This window comes from Heptranchias perlo, chromosome 11 (assembly GCF_035084215.1).
Source record: "Heptranchias perlo isolate sHepPer1 chromosome 11, sHepPer1.hap1, whole genome shotgun sequence".
Lineage (NCBI taxonomy): Eukaryota > Metazoa > Chordata > Chondrichthyes > Hexanchiformes > Hexanchidae > Heptranchias > Heptranchias perlo.
In genome coordinates this window covers 46,087,594-46,107,794 of record NC_090335.1, presented here as the reverse complement: position 1 = coordinate 46,107,794, position 20,201 = coordinate 46,087,594, and positions in this window count along the sequence as shown.

Below are 20,201 nucleotides of genomic sequence, written 5' to 3'. Positions count from 1 at the left end.
ACAAATAAGGGGCAATCTGGTGCATCAGCTTTAGTTGTAAGATGAGAGTCCTAGAACTGGCAGCCCCTAAAGAGGCGCTGTCATCCTGCTTGGAGGAGGGGCGGGAAAATGTAAGAGTTAAGTAGATGTGTAGTTACTGTAACACTTTACCACATTCTAATTTTAAACTGCCCTGACTCATAGTCTAATTTTAACTATTTGATTTCAGAGAAATGCCTTCATTCTCCCAATCTTTCTTTCTTGCCTTCCCCTCCATTTTGTTTTATCTATATTGTTTTTCCTTACAGATTGAAATTTCCTCTATTTTATCTCATTCTAATGTGTTACTTTTCTGAATTTGTATCATAGCCAAACTTGCAAAACTCAATAAAAGTACAACAGATAGATTTAAAAGACCAATGTGGCATGTTACTAGGAGTAAGAAGGTGGCTCTCTCCCCATACCTTTTATTTAATGCAAAATTTCAGGCCTTTAAACAGTCCTGTCTTTCTTCCGAAGCTTCCACATGAAATTCACCCTATTCAAACACTTTAAAAATAGCTCAGCTACAACTTTATTGCCTGTGCCATGCTGGATAGTGCTGAGGGGATAGTTTGTTTACATCAGCACCTTTCGCTGTTAAAAAACTGAGAGTGTGAAGAGATTTAAAGCAGCCACATTAAACAGTGGGCTCAGACAATGAGATTTCTGTACTTTCCACGTCAGTGTCTTTAATTGTAATTGCATTGTTTATTCAGATAAAAATACCATTTCTTATAGTCCACATCTACTCAGTGATCTTCAGTGCAAATTATATCCAGTTATTATTTGTGAATCACATATAATTTAAAGATCTTTCTTCAACTTTTGTTCTCATTACAAATCCTGTTTTCATGAATTATAACCCTTTGGGACCTAAATACACACCCAAGCTTCAGGAAGCTATCATTTTCATGGAACTTGAGTGGCAGGTTTAGACATAGATAAATACGTCAACATAGAAGCCAAGACTAACCAAAAATTGTAGGGGACAGTTGGTCCCAAGTTAACTATTTATAGGGTCACCATATGGAACCACAAAAACAGTTTAACTGGAACTGAAATGAAAGGCATCAATTGTGAATTCTAAAGCTTGATTTCTAAATAAACTGCAACAATTACAATAAAGGAAGGAACTCAGTTCACACTATGCTTCCAATCATGTCAGTCAATTTGTGAAGCCAATCCCACGAGGTTTTATTCAGCGAGTTGGCCGCTGGACGGGATTTCTGACCCACCCAGTTAAAATAGCATCGGGGTCCTAATGACATCATAGCACCTCATTTGCACCTCAATTAATGAGGCATCTGCCTGTTTCCAGTGAGTGCATTTGCCACCAAAGTCAGCTCCTGAGTTAAAATGGCAGTCGGTGGGTTTCCAGTAGGAATGAGGCAGTAAGTCAATTTTTGTTGTTTTAATGATCCACCCACCCCATTCCTCCCAGACGGGTTGGGTTAAAATTACAATTGTGTTTGTGAATTCCATATAAAGTAACTTTTGCTTTTGTAATCATCTACAGGTCGATTGAAGCCGTGAATTTTGAAGAACTTGATGCTTGTAAGGGTTTTACAGGCTTTGATAACACATTTATACTGCAGAATCACTTCCTGCAATGGTTCTGGAAAACCAACTCCCAATTCCAGTGCTGTAAATATTATGGAGCATTTTCTATTGCAAGCTTGTGCACGCATCGTTGTTTTAAAATACACAACAGTGCTTATTTGACTGGCCAGTATGTTCCCCAGTCTTCATACTGTGTGCAAACCATTTCACTAACTTCTAATGGGTAGACATGAGAATTCACCTCCTAACCTATACCAAAATGACCAAAAAACATGACTTCCTCTACCTCTAATAACAAAGCAAATGGTGTTTGCATTGTCACTGCAGGTGGGATGACTGCTTGAGGTGTTAGCTGAAACCACCTCTTCTGGTGGTGTGCAATGCCTCCTGTCCTACTAGTGCCACCTCATTTACTTGCTACACAAATGAGATGATACAAGGCACTATTACCCTGTCCCAGAAGCAGTTTTAGATTAAAGCAGACATTCAGGGGAAGGGGGGAGGGATTTTAACCCCTCCATGCACCCCGTTCAGGTTGGGGGGGGGGGTACAGTTAAAATGGAACAGGAGACTCATCCACTGGCTTCCCACTCCAATCTGGCTGACTGCAATTTTAAATTGCAGGCAGCAAGGATTCTTGTCCGAAGCTGGTGGGATCCTTCTTTAAAAGTGCTTCAATTATGTTATTGGGGCCTGACTGCAATATTAACCCGAGGCCTGAGTGAAGGAGCACTGGTGGCTTCCCCCCAGGCCAAAGCTGTTGGGAAGTGGATCCAGGGGCAGAAGAGGCCCACAAAGGTAAGTTGTTTTAATTTTTTTTAAGTTTCCTTGTGGACTGAGCGGAGCAAGAGTGCTCCTCCAGACCTCACAAGGAAACCTTGGGCCTCCCCTGCCAGGGCTTCCCTCTCCTTTACTCGATCACGATCCTTGTCAGACCTTGCTCCTGAAGATATATCTTGGTGCCGAGGACCGTTCGCTCTGGTTTCTGGCGGCAGCCTCTAACGGTCAGACAGCCACTTCCCGTTTTGGTCAGGATGTCAACCAGCAGCCCGGCTGTTAAAAGAGGCAGGGCCCCGCTGCCACTCCAAGACAAATTGGCTGCTCTCTAGGCCACGTTCTGGCCCAGAATTTAAAATAGACTCTGTAGTGTCAGTCTTGGCTCAGTGGTAGCACTCTCGCCTCTGTGTCAGAAGGTCATGGATTCAAGACCCACACTAGAGACTTAAGCACAAAATCCAGTCTGACACTTCAGTGCAGTATCGAGGGAGTGCTGCACTGTCAGAGATGCTGTCTTTTGAATGAGGTGTTAAACCAAGGCCCCGTGTCCCTCTTAGGTAGATGTAAACAATCCCATGATACTATTCCAAGACGAGCAGGGGAGTTCTCCCAGTGTCCAGGCAAATATTTATCTCTCAACCAACATCATTAAAAACTGACTATCAGGTAATTTATCCCATTGTGGGACCTTGCAGGTTGCAAATTGGCTGCCATGTTTCCCTACATTACAACAGTGACTACACTTCAAAAGTCCTTCATTGTCTATAAATCGCTTTGGGCCATCCTGAGGTCATGAAAGGTGCTATGTAAATACGAGTGATGAAAATGGCATAATCTTTAACATTTCAATTACTGCACTAGAAATAGTCCACAGTTCTGTGGAAATGAAAGGATACCTGAAATAAATTTACAAGTGATTTTTTTCCCCTAGTTTTGGGGATCTGATGTCTATGATGTGAGAGAGAATAGGAATTACGAGAAATCCATGTAGCAAATTAAAACCTAGAACATGCAGTATACAAGGTTCACAACAATATCTCCAGTAATCTCCAAATGGCAATGTTTAACACAACAGGCCTGACAGGCAGAATCTTAAGAGGTGCTCACAGGAGGTAAATTTTAATGAGTGAAGTGACATATAAAGTATAATAGAAAAAACATACTCGGCATGCATCCTTCTATTGAAGAGGATTCCTTTTTAAACTAATCATTGCTCATACTGGGACCATCAAGGCTCAGGGCTCAACTATCTGCTCTATTTTGGACAGGCTAGGAGACCAAATGGATAGGGGCTTTATTTGCATTACAGATGTCCTACAGACTGCTCTCTCCCCAGATCAATAAGGTTGAGCCACAGCTAGGTCAGGGGCAGTCATGCAATGGGAATGGAACATGTTGTCATCTCACATGATTACAAAACGCTTGGACCCTAGCGAGCCCCTCAAACAATGTCTGCTCTGGTGCCAGAAAGCCTGCTGGGCAGACTGCCTCGCAGTTGCCAAGTTGCTACAGTCTGCAGCCAGGCCCTTTCAGGCCCGAGTTCCTAAATGCCACCACCCATGAGCATCTCATGGGCCTTTGACTGAGCACAGCAGCCTCCACCTCCCATGCTGCAGCCACTGAGGAGCACCTCATTGAATTGCTAGAATAGGTAAAGCACTTAAGACAGACACAAGGGGCTCATACCAGGGTGATAATTAGCACTTTGAAACCGTCTAAGTAGCAAAATACCACAAGCTAATACACGCAAAATGTCTCCCAAAACTTTCCACGGTATTACCTGAAAGCAGCCGAAGATCCCTTTAAGTATCGCTGAAAATGGCCGCCTCCCAACTTGCACCACCCATGATTTGTGGCCAGGAGCAGGAACTGGCAGTAACAACACAGACAGAGACAAAAATGACATTGGGGGTCATAACTACGTCATTTAACCCTGATTAGCATATATTAATGAGGCTCCTGCATGTTTCCAACAGGAGCTCTGATTGCCTGGATTGAAGTCTGCCCACAACTTGGCACGACGGGAACACAATATTAAGTTGACATTTCTGTTGCACACATTATTTTGGTCTAGCTATTGCCTCATTTTTAATCACAAAACAGAGAGTAGGGGCACACAAATCACCCCCCCCCCCCCGCCCATTGTATCATAAAGTGGCCACAAGGATAGCTGGTGTAGGAAATAGAATTATTAAAGGTGCTACATAATTTAAATGTAATTCTTAGGTATAGTCCCATATTCTCACATTATGTCAGTTTTTCTCTTCCACCCAAGGTTCTTTGAAACAGTTATCTAATTACTCATTCATCGCTATCTCAGAAAATTCCATTAATAATCACCGAAGTTCTGAAAAACCATGACAAGTGATGGGATAGGAAAAAGGGTTCTTCATGTAAAAAGAATCAAAGCAAGGTGACCATAGTTACAATGCAAAGCACTTGTCCCTTGTATGCCATCCTTTTTGTTTCACTCATCAACAGTTATCTACACTATTGTAGAGGACCAACCATTTTAGTTTGGGCGGTGACTCTTCGTCATGTATAGTTGAAGCCACAGATTGTGAGCGGAGCGTCTACATCGCTTAAGTAGGATTGTACCCTTCTTGTTTGTAGATGTTAATCCAAGGCAGGTAGCTCTTAAGTAATTGAATGCGAACTGACTAATTCAATTATGATGTCAGTCTCAGGAAAAGCCATTGCCGGTCAGCCTGCGTTTACCCAGAACCTTGTGTTCTTAAGCCTATACAACAGAACCATAGACATGCGAGTGATTGTTCTAATCTAAAGGCTGTGAATGACTATTCTTTGTACTGTAAGTGTCAAGGAGATATGTGCATTATGAAATGATGATGTGGAGATGCCGGTGATGGACTGGGGTGGACAAATGTAAGGAGTCTTACAACACCAAGTTATAGTCCAACAGCTTTATTTGAAATCACAAGCTTTTGGAGCTTTCCTCCTTCATCAGGTGAGTGTAGGGTTCCATAAAGGTACAGCATATATAGTCAGAGAATCCTACACTCACCTGATGAAGGAGGAAAGCTCCAAAAGCTTGTGATTTCAAATAAAGCTGTTGGACTATAACTTGGTGTTGTAAGACTCCTTACATTATGAAATGATGCATGGGAGGGGGGTGCGGGTGGGCAAGGAAATGGTTAGGTAAGCTCTTTTGAGGATTACATTTCTTGAGCTTTTAAAACATGTGCCTTTTCCTGCACCTCAATTTTTTCTTTAATTGTATCATGGTGAAGGTGATAAAACAGTAATGGAGAAATTTTCAGCTCAAAAAAATTGTTCATAACCATTTCTTAACCAGATATTGTGGTAAATTCTTATTTTCAATTGAAATTCACAGCTGTTTTGGTCACTGTTTCAAAATAAGTATAAAAATAATTAAAGCTATGTAATGTACAATAAAGGGAGTGAGCCTTGGCTCAGTGGTAACATTCCTACCTCTGAGTCAGAAGGTTATGGGTTTGAGCCCCATTCCAGGTCACACCGCCAAGCAGAGATGAGAGTTCTGGTCCTGAATACTGGGTTGACATCCAGCGGGTCACATGAGTCCGATGAAAGTGGAATGGTGATCCCTATTGAATCTAGCCAGTCCCCCTGGTCAGGCTAACAACCTAGCAACATAAAAAAGGATCTTTGTTAAGAAAACAACCCAATCTGCTTCTTCCTCAGCACCTCCCAAACCTGCGAGCTCCGCCACCCAGAAGGACAAGTGCAGCAGGTGCATGGGAACACCATCATCTTCAAGTTCCTCTCCTGACTTGGACATATATCGTCGTTCTTTCATCATCGCTGGGTCAAAATTCTGCAACTCCCTACCTAACAGCACTGTGGGAGCACCTTTACCACATGGACTGCAGCGGCTCAAGAAGAAGGCCCACCATCATCTTTTCAAGGGCAACTAGAGATGGCCAATAAATGTCAGCCTTGCCAAAATGAAAAAAAAATGCAAAAGTGCTGGAAGAAATGGGTTGCCTCATGACTAGGCATGGAAGAGGAGAAGAATGTAAAATAAAGGGCAGTCGAATTGAGTCGTGTGCTTCTCCCAGAGATCCTTAGCTGGACTTTACAGTGACCACCTATCATCATGAAAATTCAACTAGACAGATACCATGGTCTAGATTTTCTTATTGGGAAGTGTGAGAAGACTCTTTGTGCTTGCAAAGTAGCAAAACTTAATTTTTCACTTTTGGTATAGTGGTAATTCTATCTGCAATAAATTCAATCATCCAAATGCATAAAAGTTCAAATCTGGTTCTTTAATGAATTTCGTGAACTTGAGAATCCCTACGTGGTCAGTTTTTAGTAAAATATTAAAATGTCTACGTGGCAAAGAAGCAGAATGCAAAATGGTTAGAAAGGGTTAATTAGTTAGTAACTGAGATTGATACAAGTGGCCTGGCCCTCCTGCTGGGCCATATGTTTGCGTAGTCAGCAGGGTTGCATGGTCTTAGCAATGTAGAGGCTTTGATGTGAGTCAAGGACTGGTCTGAATGTCTCCATGTTTATGGCAGATCAATATAGGGAACGAGCTTAGCCAAAGTTGAAAGACATTCCAGGTTGGGAGATAAGGAACAGAAGGAACAGGGAAGAACATTCCAAGTTGGAAAGTGAGGAAGTTATCCCCTTTGATGTCTAACAGCAGCATGATCAGCACATGATTATTTATGATTGGTCGGAAATAATGTAACCTCGCATGGCAACCTATGCCCGGCTTATGATTGGTGTTGACCCTCGTTAAGTATGTTCCAACCCTATTGATTTGTATAAAAACGTGTGGATTTCTGTATGTTGTTGTTCTTGCTCTGCCAGCATAGAGGGACTCTATCAGGAGTCCAAATCAATGCTGCAGACTAAGAACCCTGCTATTAAAGATGTGTTGAACTTTAAAATGTATTCGACTTCAGTTATTACTGAACCAGACTGAGGGGAAAGAATCCGGATCGTCATTTGGTGGCAGCGGTGGGATCTTAACGGTCGTTCACAGAGAGTTCGCGGAGTAAGAGGCGGATTATCTCAGACACGGAGGAAGGAAATGGCGCCCCGATGTAAGTAGTCTTAATTTACTATGTCGGTTTTCCTCCAATCCGTCAGTCTGACGACGAATCGTCCGATCGCTAACACTCGTGTGCGTCCTTGCAAGATTCAGGTCAGTCTGGCGAATACACAGAAATAGCAGGAAGAGGTCAGTGGTCGAATATCACTGAGGGAATAACGTGTAAGCGGTAGGTCAGTGGTTAATATCACTGAGGGTAGTCAGGGTTTAAGTTCCTGATGATTGGATATAAACAGGAACTATTGATAAAACTTAGATGCCGAAAAAAGGCTCAGGAATTAATTTGGAAAAATACAGAGGTACCTCAGCCAAAGAACTAATTGCTTTATGGAGACAGTACTGTAAAAAAATATGGATAGAATTAAGTGACTAGACAAATGTTTAAAAGACAGAGACCCGAAAAAGAAAGGTTGTGTTGTGTAAGTGTACTGTCCCTTTAAAAAGCCTGTCTTAATCAGTGTTTTTTTTGTCGGTGTTGTGGGCCACGCCCCCTTCTTACTGTGTCTTACGTGTTTTCTTCCTTTGTGTAATGTATCTGTCTTGTCGTGTGTTTAATTCTGATACTGCCGAATTAAAATTGGAGTTATTGAGGTTAAGTGACCTATTAAATTCTGGTTCTTATAAAGTGTGGGAATGTTAAATTCCAGACATGGGATCTTCAAAAAATTGGCATTTTGAATGTTTATTTTGTGATTGGCTGTGGTTTAAAAAGAGGTTAAAAATTAACGGGATACATTAAAAAAACTATCAGGATCACTGTGATAGGAAAAGTCGGAAAGCTGGAACAGCTCGGAGCGTTGATTATAATCACATCCACTAAAAGTATGTGAAAAAATAGTGTGCAAAAATATAGTATAAAGCAATCCACAAATGTGAGAAGTAAAAAAATCAGTCAAACCTGTGTGAAGAGAAATTTTGAAGGTGGGAACTTAATCTCAAAAGGGAGAAGGATCAAGTTACTCCTACCACAAGAGCAAGTTAATGTTAACCCCTTCCATCCCAAGAAGCCAGACTGTCATGCCAAGAGCAGTTCAAACAGATAGAAATGACCCAGTCAGTTGAGAACTGTCTGAGGCTTGCCCAGAACACAGGTGAACATGAGGTAATAATTGGTATAGGTTATATTAGTAAAATTGTCCCAATCACTCGGAAATGCCAAAGGCTACAATTGACTGAGAGATAAGTTTTCACGCTACAGTGAAAAATTGATAAGAAAGGAATGTAAAACAAATCATATGAAAAGGAAGTATAGGTTAGACAATTGGAAGTCCATTACTTGAGCTATGTACTGACACAGGGTACTAAACGCCTATCAGTTTTACCCTGCCACAGTATGATAAGGAAGTTTTGACAAGTTCTGGGGCTATTCAATTTTATTTGACATTAATAGTAGAATACAAGATCTGACCAAAGAGGGGAGACCTTCCCTGACAAATTATATAACTCGCATTGAGACTGCTAAGAAAACTCAACAATTAGATCAACACCTCCTAACTCAAGTGTTAAAACAAAGAGCGACATGGAATGGAGGTGGACATCGTAAAAAGAGATAGGCAGATATGGAGACGTAAAGATCTGTGATAAGTGATATAGCAACTGCCTTTGCCTCAGTTGTTAACACCATTGCTTTGACAACATTAGATCAAAAGGTCAGAGATTTAGGGTCTCGCATTAAAGATGTATTAAAAGATAAATGAAAATACAGATAAGGAATTGTCTGAGGATCAAATGCTGACCATATATTTGCAAAGGATAGCTACAGTGCTAGAAACACATGCCCAAACCATTAATAAATTAATAAAAGAGGAATATAACGTATCTTAGCAGGCGGCTGCTAATGATATCTGCTTAATGTGGTTACATCTTGAAAACACAGAGATTAGGACTTGGAGTTAGAAATTCCAGTCTGCAGAGCCGCAATGGATTTTCTGTGTTTCTTTTAAAACAGGTGACCCTGGTTTTTTTTTGGGACCACGTGAGTGTTGATGGTGCAGGATTACCAAGAGTAGTTACAAAGTTACGGTGCAACCTTTGCTGGAGAAATTTGGTGCAGGAAACGATCCAGTGGTGTTAAAGATTTAAGACTTGAGCTGCAGACATCAGCGGATACCAAATGTCACAGCGTGGTGATATCAACCGGATTCTCTTCTTTTGAAAACATTTTGATTTGTTTTGTTTTAACCTATTTGTTGTCTTCCGAGACAGAATGCTCGAGGTGGGGAGATATGGGAATTTCTCTAAAGTCATTGAATTGGGCATGATAAAAAATCAATCTGGCATAAATATACAATCTAGTGGAAGTCAGGAAAGTGTAGTTGAGAATAGTAAATTGATAGCTTTCTCGTGGAGATATTTGTGTCCTTGCCTATAATGAATAATGAGAAAACTACACTCAATAGCCTGGCCACTACCCTGACATCGGGACCATTCAGGGGGAGATAAGCACTCTAGACACCCCTGATCTTTTTGATAAGATAACCTGAAAACCTAAGAATGGCTACAGTGGACATAAAAGATACAAATGTATGTTGCCATCATCTGAAAAGAATATCAGGATGAAGAACATGATTACAAAGGCCTATGGCCTGGTGAGCTATTGCAACCACTCTTTAAATAAACCAGTTGCTTTTACAGGACTGAATCCTACAGGACATATGATGTGTGCCATGGGAAATGTTCGGAAATACCATGAGGAAGAAGAGACTGGCCAGCAGAAAGTTAATATCCAAGAACACTAAGCTCATTCCTATGAGATGCTGCTAGTATGCGGAGATACATGAAGAAGATACAGTGAAGAATGAGTCTCAGACAGGCTCAGTTACTTGACAACAGCACAACAGGAAAATGGTTAATGTGGTCCAGGCGAGTGAGAAATCCTTTTAAACAAGGCACTGACACATGGTCCATAGAGAAACCAACTAATTAATGAAAGAGTCAGGAAACACTGGTATCAATCAAAAGGACTGAAATTAAAGTAAAGAGGGACACAGTAATTTGGATTTCCAAAATTCCGGGTTAGGTTCCCATCAGTTAACAATAAAATTGGGAGAAACAATATTTAGAAGATATCCGCACGATGGATACAAAATTACAAGATTATGAGGGGCCCAGATAAAGTAGACAGGAAGTACCTGTTTCCCCTAGCAGAGGGTTCAAGAACTAGAGGACGTAGATTTAAGCTGATTGGCTGGAACAAAATTAAAGGGATGTGTTACTAGACATGCTATCATTGTGTGTCCACATAGTGTTGGACACAGCCCAGAAGCACAGTGTGGGTTTAATAATACCGGTACCAATCGGGATATTAACTGTACCATGGAGGTCCTAGAGGCGGATCTAAAACCCACTTAAGTGGCATATGCCGGAGAGGGCGAATATTGTGTTACAACTAATTTGAAAACGTTTAAATATGCCAATCTAACTTGTGATATTTTAAGTCCAGAATTCTACTCCATTTCTGAAGTCCTGGTTCGGATTGGACCCGAGGAACTGGTAGAGATACACCGGCATAACCTCACCACCTTACAAGTTTCTGAGAATGTCAGAAAGGACTTAAAAGCATATCAGGACACATTTGGGTATCTGACACCCCTGTTCCTAAATACTTGAAAGCATTGCGAATGGAGATACGCCTCTCCCAGAAGGTTTATTATAACCTACAACAGGACAATAACAACATTAAGCATGACATTGACCAAATTAAAGTCACCACCTGGTGAAATGACCTCTGGAATTTGGGACTGAATATACAGATCCATCCTTGGATTAGATTAATTTCATATGTATTAGTCGTAGTGCAGTTTGTTGTAATGTGCTTCTTGATTTTCATTGCATGTAATAAATGTAAGTAGAGGATGAAGGGTTTGGCAAAGATAGTAAAACAGAGCCTGGGTGAGAATGTCCCCATTGTCTCTGTGGTTTCAACTAAGAAGACATCTTAATGGTACTGGGAGTAGCACCCGCTGGGGTAAGGTGCATGTAAAAGGGAAAACAATTATAGTTTGATAGGATTATCAGATGCTCTGCCTCTCTTCCACCCGGACTGGTGGCCAACACGAAGGGAACCTGGTTAAGATGAGGTACAGCATCTAACGGGATATTGTAGGGAGAATTTGGATTAAGGGATATAATGGGGAGGGCACCAATTCACAGGTGTAAAATGGTCTAAAAGGTACCATTCAGTCTAGTTAGGCTGGAAACAAAACATAAAGCACCATAGGATATTTGACTATGTTAGCCTTTTCAAACTAACATGAATAGGTTTAGCTGACCAAGGACATTCGCAGCTTACTTGAGAGATGTTTAGAAGGAGTCTGTTCCTGAGAACAGATAAGATACAAAGGCGTATTGATGAAACATGTCTGTGTTCTATTGGGACTTCTCTAGTTCAAGGGCTAGTCATATTCATTGTTATAATTCTTATAGTTTATTGCTTACTTAAATGTTGCTGCGCTGCAGAACCAGTGAGCACCGTAATAATTGGTTATCATAAAATGATAAAAGGGGGGAATGAGAATCCCTACGTGGTCAGTTTTTAGTAAAATATTAAAATGTCTACGTGGCAAAGAAGCAGAATGCAAAATGGTTAGAAAGGGTTAATTAGTTAGTAACTGAGATTGATACAAGTGGCCTGGCCCTCCTGCTGGGCCATATGTTTGCGTAGTCAGCAGGGTTGCATGGTCTTAGCAATGTAGAGGCTTTGATGTGAGTCAAGGACTGGTCTGAATGTCTCCATGTTTATGGCAGATCAATATAGGGAACGAGCTTAGCCAAAGTTGAAAGACATTCCAGGTTGGGAGATAAGGAACAGAAGGAACAGGGAAGAACATTCCAAGTTGGAAAGTGAGGAAGTTATCCCCTTTGATGTCTAACAGCAGCATGATCAGCACATGATTATTTATGATTGGTCGGAAATAATGTAACCTCGCATGGCAACCTATGCCCGGCTTATGATTGGTGTTGACCCTCGTTAAGTATGTTCCAACCCTATTGATTTGTATAAAAACGTGTGGATTTCTGTATGTTGTTGTTCTTGCTCTGCCAGCATAGAGGGACTCTATCAGGAGTCCAAATCAATGCTGCAGACTAAGAACCCTGCTATTAAAGATGTGTTGAACTTTAAAATGTATTCGACTTCAGTTATTACTGAACCAGACTGAGGGGAAAGAATCCGGATCGTCAAACTGATCATGATTTTCCCTTAACCTTCATAGTCCACTGCTTGCATCTGCTGGTGAAAAGCAATGGAGAATGACAGGCAAGGAACAAGTGTAAAAAATCCTTCAGAACTGCTGGTGAATAAAAACCTAATTAATTTTTCATTAGAGAAGACACGCTCCAGTTCCTCATAAATCTCATGCAGCCTGAGCAAAAATAGGCCATTTCATAAATACTGTCACACTCATTGTTAGAGGATGTATAAAGTGCCGTTTTAACTTCTGGACAAGCAATCCACCCACTCAACTTCAGTTAATTCTGTAAAACAAAATAGATGAATTGCCATTGAAGTCTCATTTAAGAGCTTACACACGATGAAGGATTAACTCCTATTGAACAAGATCATCACAAAGAGCAAGGCAAATAACTTACCTAGCTAATGCCAGCTGTTAACTTTAGGTGCCCTCATAGTGAGCTTTCTTGGCAGCTCTGGTTTTCTTCATTGGCTCTATCTGCTTAATGAAATATGTCCTTTTGTTCTTCACATATATTACACAGCACAACATAAGTAGCCATCCATTTGGCAACAAATACAAGCAGATTCAAAAATATTTACCACAGGCCCTTCTGCTATCCAGAGTTGATCCTTGCACACCATCTCTGTACTGCTCAACAACAACAACTTGCATTTATATAGCACCTTTAACGTAGTAAAACGTCCCAAAAGCACAGATGAGGGTTTCGGCAGCAGATGAGCTGAGGTAGGGGCAGAGATGGGCGATGTTACAGAGGTGGAAGTAAGCGGTCTTGGTGATGGAGAGGATATGGCGACGGAAGCTCAGCTCAGGGTCAAATAGGAGGCCAAGGTTGCGAGCAGTCTAGTTCAGCCTAAGACAGTGGCCAGGGAGAGGGATGGAGTTGGTGGCTAGGGAACAGAGTTTGTGGTAGGGACTGAAGACAATGGCATCAGTCTTCCCAATATTTAATCGGAGGAAATTTCTGCTCATCGATTATAGGCTCATCCAACTCAGTTGAAGTTCTCTACTGCATGCTCACCTGCTAATTCAGGGATCATATCTTGTGCTCATCCTCGTGTTTGGCCATAAAGCCCAGCTCTAGATTACATTCCATAATTCCTTTAAAGAGTTTTTGAACTGAAGTTGTTTTAAACCCAAAAGTCAAAGGATATGGGGCATAATCTTCTGTATGGCAGGTTCCATTGGCAAGTACTTGCACAAAATCTACCCAAACTCCATTTTTGTCCTCCCAGCTCCAGAATTGTTAACTAAATTATTAGGTCTGAAGGTTCCCTGTTGGCCCAGTGGTAAATGCACCACCCTATGTGGTGCAGAACCATACAGAGTTGGAAACATCCCAGGTCCAATCCCTGCAGTTATCTGATTGAAGCGAAACAGTTAAAATACTTTGCTAAATAATATATAATCAACTATCTGATGTCAGGTTATCTGAAAAATATGTACGGTTGCATCATACCTCATTTTTTCTCGTAGGTTGTAACTGCTATTCTTTTCACTCAACAGAAAAACATTTTTTTTTAAAACGCAATATGAGGTTTTGACAGAGAACAATATAAAATTATTTCAGATAGAAGACAAAAGGTACAATAATGTCCAACAATATCAATAGATGATAAAATGCAATAAGGACTGTAACCTTATATAACCTTGAATGGCCAATTTGCTTTCCTGTTTCTCTGCTGTACATTTACTAATCATCAGGGGGGTTTTCACCTTTGACCTCTTCCAAAATATGCATGACTTCAGCATTCCAGAACTACCTGAAGAATCATTGACTATTAAGCATACATTAACCAGAAGCCATACCCTCTGTTGTACAGTACAATGCTGAAATACCTTTAAATATTAATAGACTAAACAAGAGCTGCAGTTTCTAAGGAACTATTCACTTTTTATCTCAAACTCACATATGAGAACTGGATTTGCCAACTTCCCCATGTAGTCATGCATTAACTTCCAAAAGCACTGAAGTTGTAGGGGAGATTTTTCTGGCCCTGCGCCCAGGCACACTGAATCACCTGAGCCCAGTGAATTTTAGAAAATCAGGTGTGTTTCTTTACAGGTGTGCATTCAATCAGCCCCAATTTCACAATATTTGCTGCACCCAGGAGATCTAGTGGACATAGACCCACGGAAATCATTCCCTATAGACTTGACTTTCTTTAAAGTTTGTAGGATATACACACAGCACAGAAAAATATTAAATCTGTTTGTAATGAACACTTTTGCAGCTGGCATTTTATAGAAAAATGAATTCCTCATGCAAGCCTTATTATAACACGCAGTTTTAGTATTTGGCTGTAAACATTTTATTTTTTGGAGCGAAAAGGAAAGATTTCAACCTCTCACCTGGATATTTATTTATTGGGTTCTTAAGTGACCTTAGAGAAACCTCTTCAAGTTCAAACCAAAATTAATTTATTCATGGTCACTATAAGCATGCCCTGTTAACATTTCTACAGCTTATTCTTTTTCTTAAACTTAATTTCCTTTTTAGCTACCCTAGTAAAGAAAGAGAGATGTTTCACTTATACAACCTCAGGACATCCCAACGTGCTTCACAGCCTGATTCAAAGTAGTGTTTGAAATGTTGTCACAGTTCTAACGTAGGGAAACACTGCAGCCAATTGTGCACACCAAGATCCCACAGCTATGAAATAAATAACCAGATAATTTGGTTTTGCTGGTGTTAGTTGAGGGATAAATGTTGGCCAGGACAATGGGACCAGCCCCTTCGTTCTTCAGTAGTGGTTTAGGATCTTTTATGTCCATCTGAAAGGGCAGACCGGGCCTTGGTTTAACATCCCATCCGAAAGACGGCACCACCGATAGCGTAGCACTCCCTCAGTACTGCAATAAAGTGTCAATGTGGATTATGTGCTCAAGTCTCCACAGTGGGGCTTCAACCCACAACCTTCTGAGTCAGAGGTGGAGTGCTACCACTGAGCCAAGTCTATTTCTCAAATGCAGCTGGTCCCAACTCTCTCCAAATCCAATGAAGTAAAGTAGAGGAGAGTTCATCTATCACTCCTGTCACTGTACTGTGTGTGCCTGTGTCATGGTGAAGTTGAAAATGGGTGGAAACATACAGTTGCAGTCTACCCTGTCACAGTAATTGAAACTACACCATGCTTGAAATTAATAAGATTTTTTTCAACAAATCCTATACTTTTAATTGTTAGATTACTGGTGGTTGAAACACTTCTGCCATTCTACTGCCAGCGACACTGATTCTGCCTCTTTAACACAAATTTTATTGTACGCTTTTTTTATTCCTGGTTACAACAACAAAAATTTGCAGTCATGTAGCATATTTAACGTAGCAAAACATTCTAAAGCGCTTCACAGAGCTGTAAAGAAAAAAATGGTGACCCAGCCAAAGATAGAGATATTATAAGGGGTTACCGAAAGCTTGGTCAAAGAGGTTGGTTTTAAGGAGGGTCTTAAAGGAGGAGAGGTGGAGAGGTAGAGGGGTTTAAGGAGAGAAATCCAGAGCATGGAGCTCAGGCAGCTGGAGGCACAGCTGCCAATGGTGTGGTGAAAAGAAGCCGTAGTTAGAGGAAGGCAAGTTTGGAGAGAGGTTGCAGCACTAGAAGAGGTTATAGGGATAGGGAGGGGTGAGACAATGGAGGAATTTAAACACAAGAATGAGAATTTTAAATCTGAAGCATTGGGGGACCAGGAGGCAATGTAAATCAGCAAGGACAGGGTGATAAGTGAGTGGGACTTGATGCGGGTTACGATACAGGTAGCAGTTTTGGATGAACTGAAGTTTACAGAGTACAGAAGATGGTAGGCCGGCCAGGAGTGCATTGAAGCATGATGATGTTAATGAGGAGGGGGTGGATGAGTATGGGTTTGGGAAAAGAAGCCATTGCTAGAAATGCTGTGACTACGATTGGATAGGTAAGCGTGGAACTAAATGAAGGTAGTCCCACCATGCTGGACAACAGAGGTGAGGCATTGGAGGAGGAACAATGTGGTCGACCATGTCAAAGGTTGCAGAGAGGTCAAAGAGGATGAGGAGGGAAAAGACACCACAGTCATGATCACAGAATTTTAACTGGGAGCAGATTTCGGGTGAGAGCTTCAAACCTGTCCAACGTCATCAGTGTGAGGTCTGAGCAATTTTAACTCCCAAGCCTCACGATTGGTGACTTTAACTCCTGGGCCTTATTTGCATCTGATTGGCGGGCTGCCCAACCAATTGTGTCAGGAATGGGCTGCCGCCCACTTTCAGGGTGGGATGGCTGGGCCGGTGGGCCTTCCAAGACCTATTTAAAGCATGAATGTGCCCCTTAAAGGGAGGTTGCATTCTTTTCTGACAGAATGCTGCCTAACTCTGCTGCGAAGAGCTGGTTGTTCCAAATGGGTCACAAGGCTGCCCCCTAATTCTCTGACATCTCCCTGGAGGTCCTACTAGAAGAGTTCAGGGCAAGGAGGGATTTTCTCTTTCCCACAAATGGGAAGAAGATTCCAAAGACCGACATACAGCAGGCTTGGACAGAGCCTGTGTTTGTGAGTTTGTCAGGAGGGGAATGAACAGGTCACCCAAAGAGTTGTGCTATTAACTGATCTCTGGCTGCAAGGCGTAGTAGTGGCATTCCTTCTCCTGCTTCTTCCTTGCCTTCGCCAAAGCATTCAACATCAGATGATGACTGTCGCTGTTGCTCTGCCTTCTCCAAATGCAATCCTCTCTAGAGTGCCAGGTTGTGTAAGATTCAGCACGCTACAATAATGAGGGAGACACTCCCTGGGACATGTTGTACGGAGCTCCCAGACATATGCAGGCACCTAAACCTTTGTTTCAAGAGCCCCATAGTGTGCTCAATGATCATCCTGGTGATCCCATGGCTCTAGTTGTACCTCTGCTGTTCAGGAATGTTGGGGTTGTGCAGAGGTGTCATCAGCCATGTTTGCAGGGAGTAGCCCTTGTTCCCAAACAGCTAGCCACTAACATTCCTGGAAGGGTGGAATACGGGGTGTGGTTGATTGTCGCAGGATAAAGGTGTTGTGACAGCTGCTTGCAAACCTGGCACAGATTTGCATGATATTGTTGCGGAGATCGCAGACCAGCTGCACATTAATGGAGTGAGATCCCTTCCTATTGATGACAGCTCCTGGCTGGTCTTCTCGTGCCTTGATGGCCATGTGAATGCGCTTTATAACCCCCTGCACGTGAGGGAAGCCAGCCACCGCTGGAGATCGCAGGGCTCTATCATTTTGACTGAAGGCATCCATAGGGAAGGTAATATATTGCTTGGTCCTAGAAAATAGGGCATTGGTGACCTGCTTGATGCACTTGTGCACTGCAGACTGGGATGTGCAGGAGATGTCCTCTATAGCGCATTAGAACAAGCCTGAGGCAAAGAAGTTAAGGGCAGTGGTGACTTTCATAGCCATTGGCAAAGCATGGCCATCTGGACCAGCAGGCAACAGGTCTTCTTGCAGGAAGCTGCACAGATCAGCGACAGCCTGCCTGGAAAAATGCAGTACCCTCCTGCACAGCTCCTCAGAAAGATCCAGGAAACTAACTTTTGGCCAATAGACACTAAGGCCTTCCAAGGGCAGCCCCCTTCACCTGATGTCGTCTAACAGACCCAACTGCCACTCCTCCTGGTTGTTCAGCCTGCAACTGTCGTTGCTGTTGCTGCTTCTTTTCCTCCATCCAAGTCAAAGCAGCAAGAATGACACCCATCATAAGTTCTGAGGTAAATAAGGCAAAAAAAAAAATCAGACAGAAGCAATCTCCAAGCTCAAATATCCCTTGGAAATCCAAAAGGCACAATAGCACCCAAATCCCTATGATCTGAGTGCCTGCTCTTCAGTGCCCCTTTAAATACTGTTTCCAGTGGCTCTCCAAAAGCAATCCCGCTAGCTTTTACTCAGCAGGTACATCACTGGGCAGGACTTCCACTTTTTCATGTTACTATTGCATTGGTGTCCTAATTACATCATAGGACCCTGATTTGCTTATATTCATGAGGCACCTGCCTCCTTCTCGTGGGCGCTTGGAACACCTAAAAAATGTGTGTGGCTAATATGGCAGCGGACATAAATCGAGTGGGACAGGGCGGTAAGTACTCCCAGGCTATTATAACTGTGCAGCCGCCCTGTTCCTGCCGGGTGTGGGGGGGGTTCAAATCCAACCTAATGTCATTCGTTTACAGTCTCGTTTCCAACTCTGCTGTCTGCTGTCTGCTGACTGTCTACTCTTCACTAATGATATTAAATCTGTTCAATTACAGCAATGAATCAGCATTAATGGTCCAAGCTGCAATCTATAATCCTTTCAGAGCTTCATTAGGAATACAGATGAAATAAACTATCACCATAATTATGGCATGCAATGAGAGTTTGTTGCCTAGCGACAAAAAGACGTCATAGCTCGTTTGTGCCTGCATCCCTCATATGTTATGAGTCTTCCACACCTGTGTAGGCACAAACTGTCACCATTAAGCATGGAATAGACCTGCGCAAGTCTTAATGAATGCAGTTAAAAAGATCAACTATTATATGATGTGTGTGTCTCAGAGAATACAATACCTCTTAAAGAGACACTAAATATGCCTAATATGTAATTTGTAGGAATGGCTCCTCACTTTACTTTTTATATGCAATCTCTGCTACTTCCCCCAAGTGACCATTTTACATGTGTGAAACTAGTCAGTAAGTGTCAGGATTTGACCACAGAGGGCATCGCATCTGAGCACAATACTCTCTTCATTAGACCTCCATGCAGATGCACTTCCCAGCAGGTATCACTGGTCCTGCTCTGTCAATGATTAGCTGAGTCAGGGAAACATGGACAGTCCTAGGATTTATCCCCGCTCTGTGCTGAGTTAGCTGGTTTTAAGAGTGTGACAATATAAACTCTTGAAAATTCAATAAAATATATTTTTTTAAATATACATTCGATGTATGGGCACCGGTGTAAGTGTGTATGTACAGAGTACTACTTTACCTGAGATTTACCCTATTTTTTCTTGGGTACAGTAGCCCAGTGGTAATGGTACTGGACTAGCAACCCAAAGGTTATGAATTCAGATTCCACCATGACAAGTTATGAAATTGAATTTGATAAATCTGGTAATTTGTGGGTTGCCATGAAAGCTTCCAGATTATCATAAAATCTGGTTTACTAACATCCTTCGAGGAAGGGAGCCTGTCCCCTCTACCCAGTTTGGCCCACATGTGATTCCAGTTCCACACTACGTGGTTGACTTTTAATGCCCTCTGAAGTGGTCGAGAAAGCCTCCCGATTGTAAGCAATCATTACAAAATACAGTAATAAGAACAAAAGCAAATCAACTTATTTGGCAATATCCCAGGCTTCATATCAGGTTAAGACTAAGGAAATCTTGGGCCAGGCGATCCTGCAAAGTCTTTCTCACTAATGTCTGGGGTCTGGTGCCCAAGTTGGGAGAGCTGTCCCACAGACTAATCAAGCAACAGCTTGGCATAATTATACTCACAGAATTATATCTATCAGCCAACATCTCAGGCTCCTCTATCATCAATGATGTATGTCCTGCTCACCGGCAGGATAAGCTCACCAGAGATGGGGCCACAGAGGTATA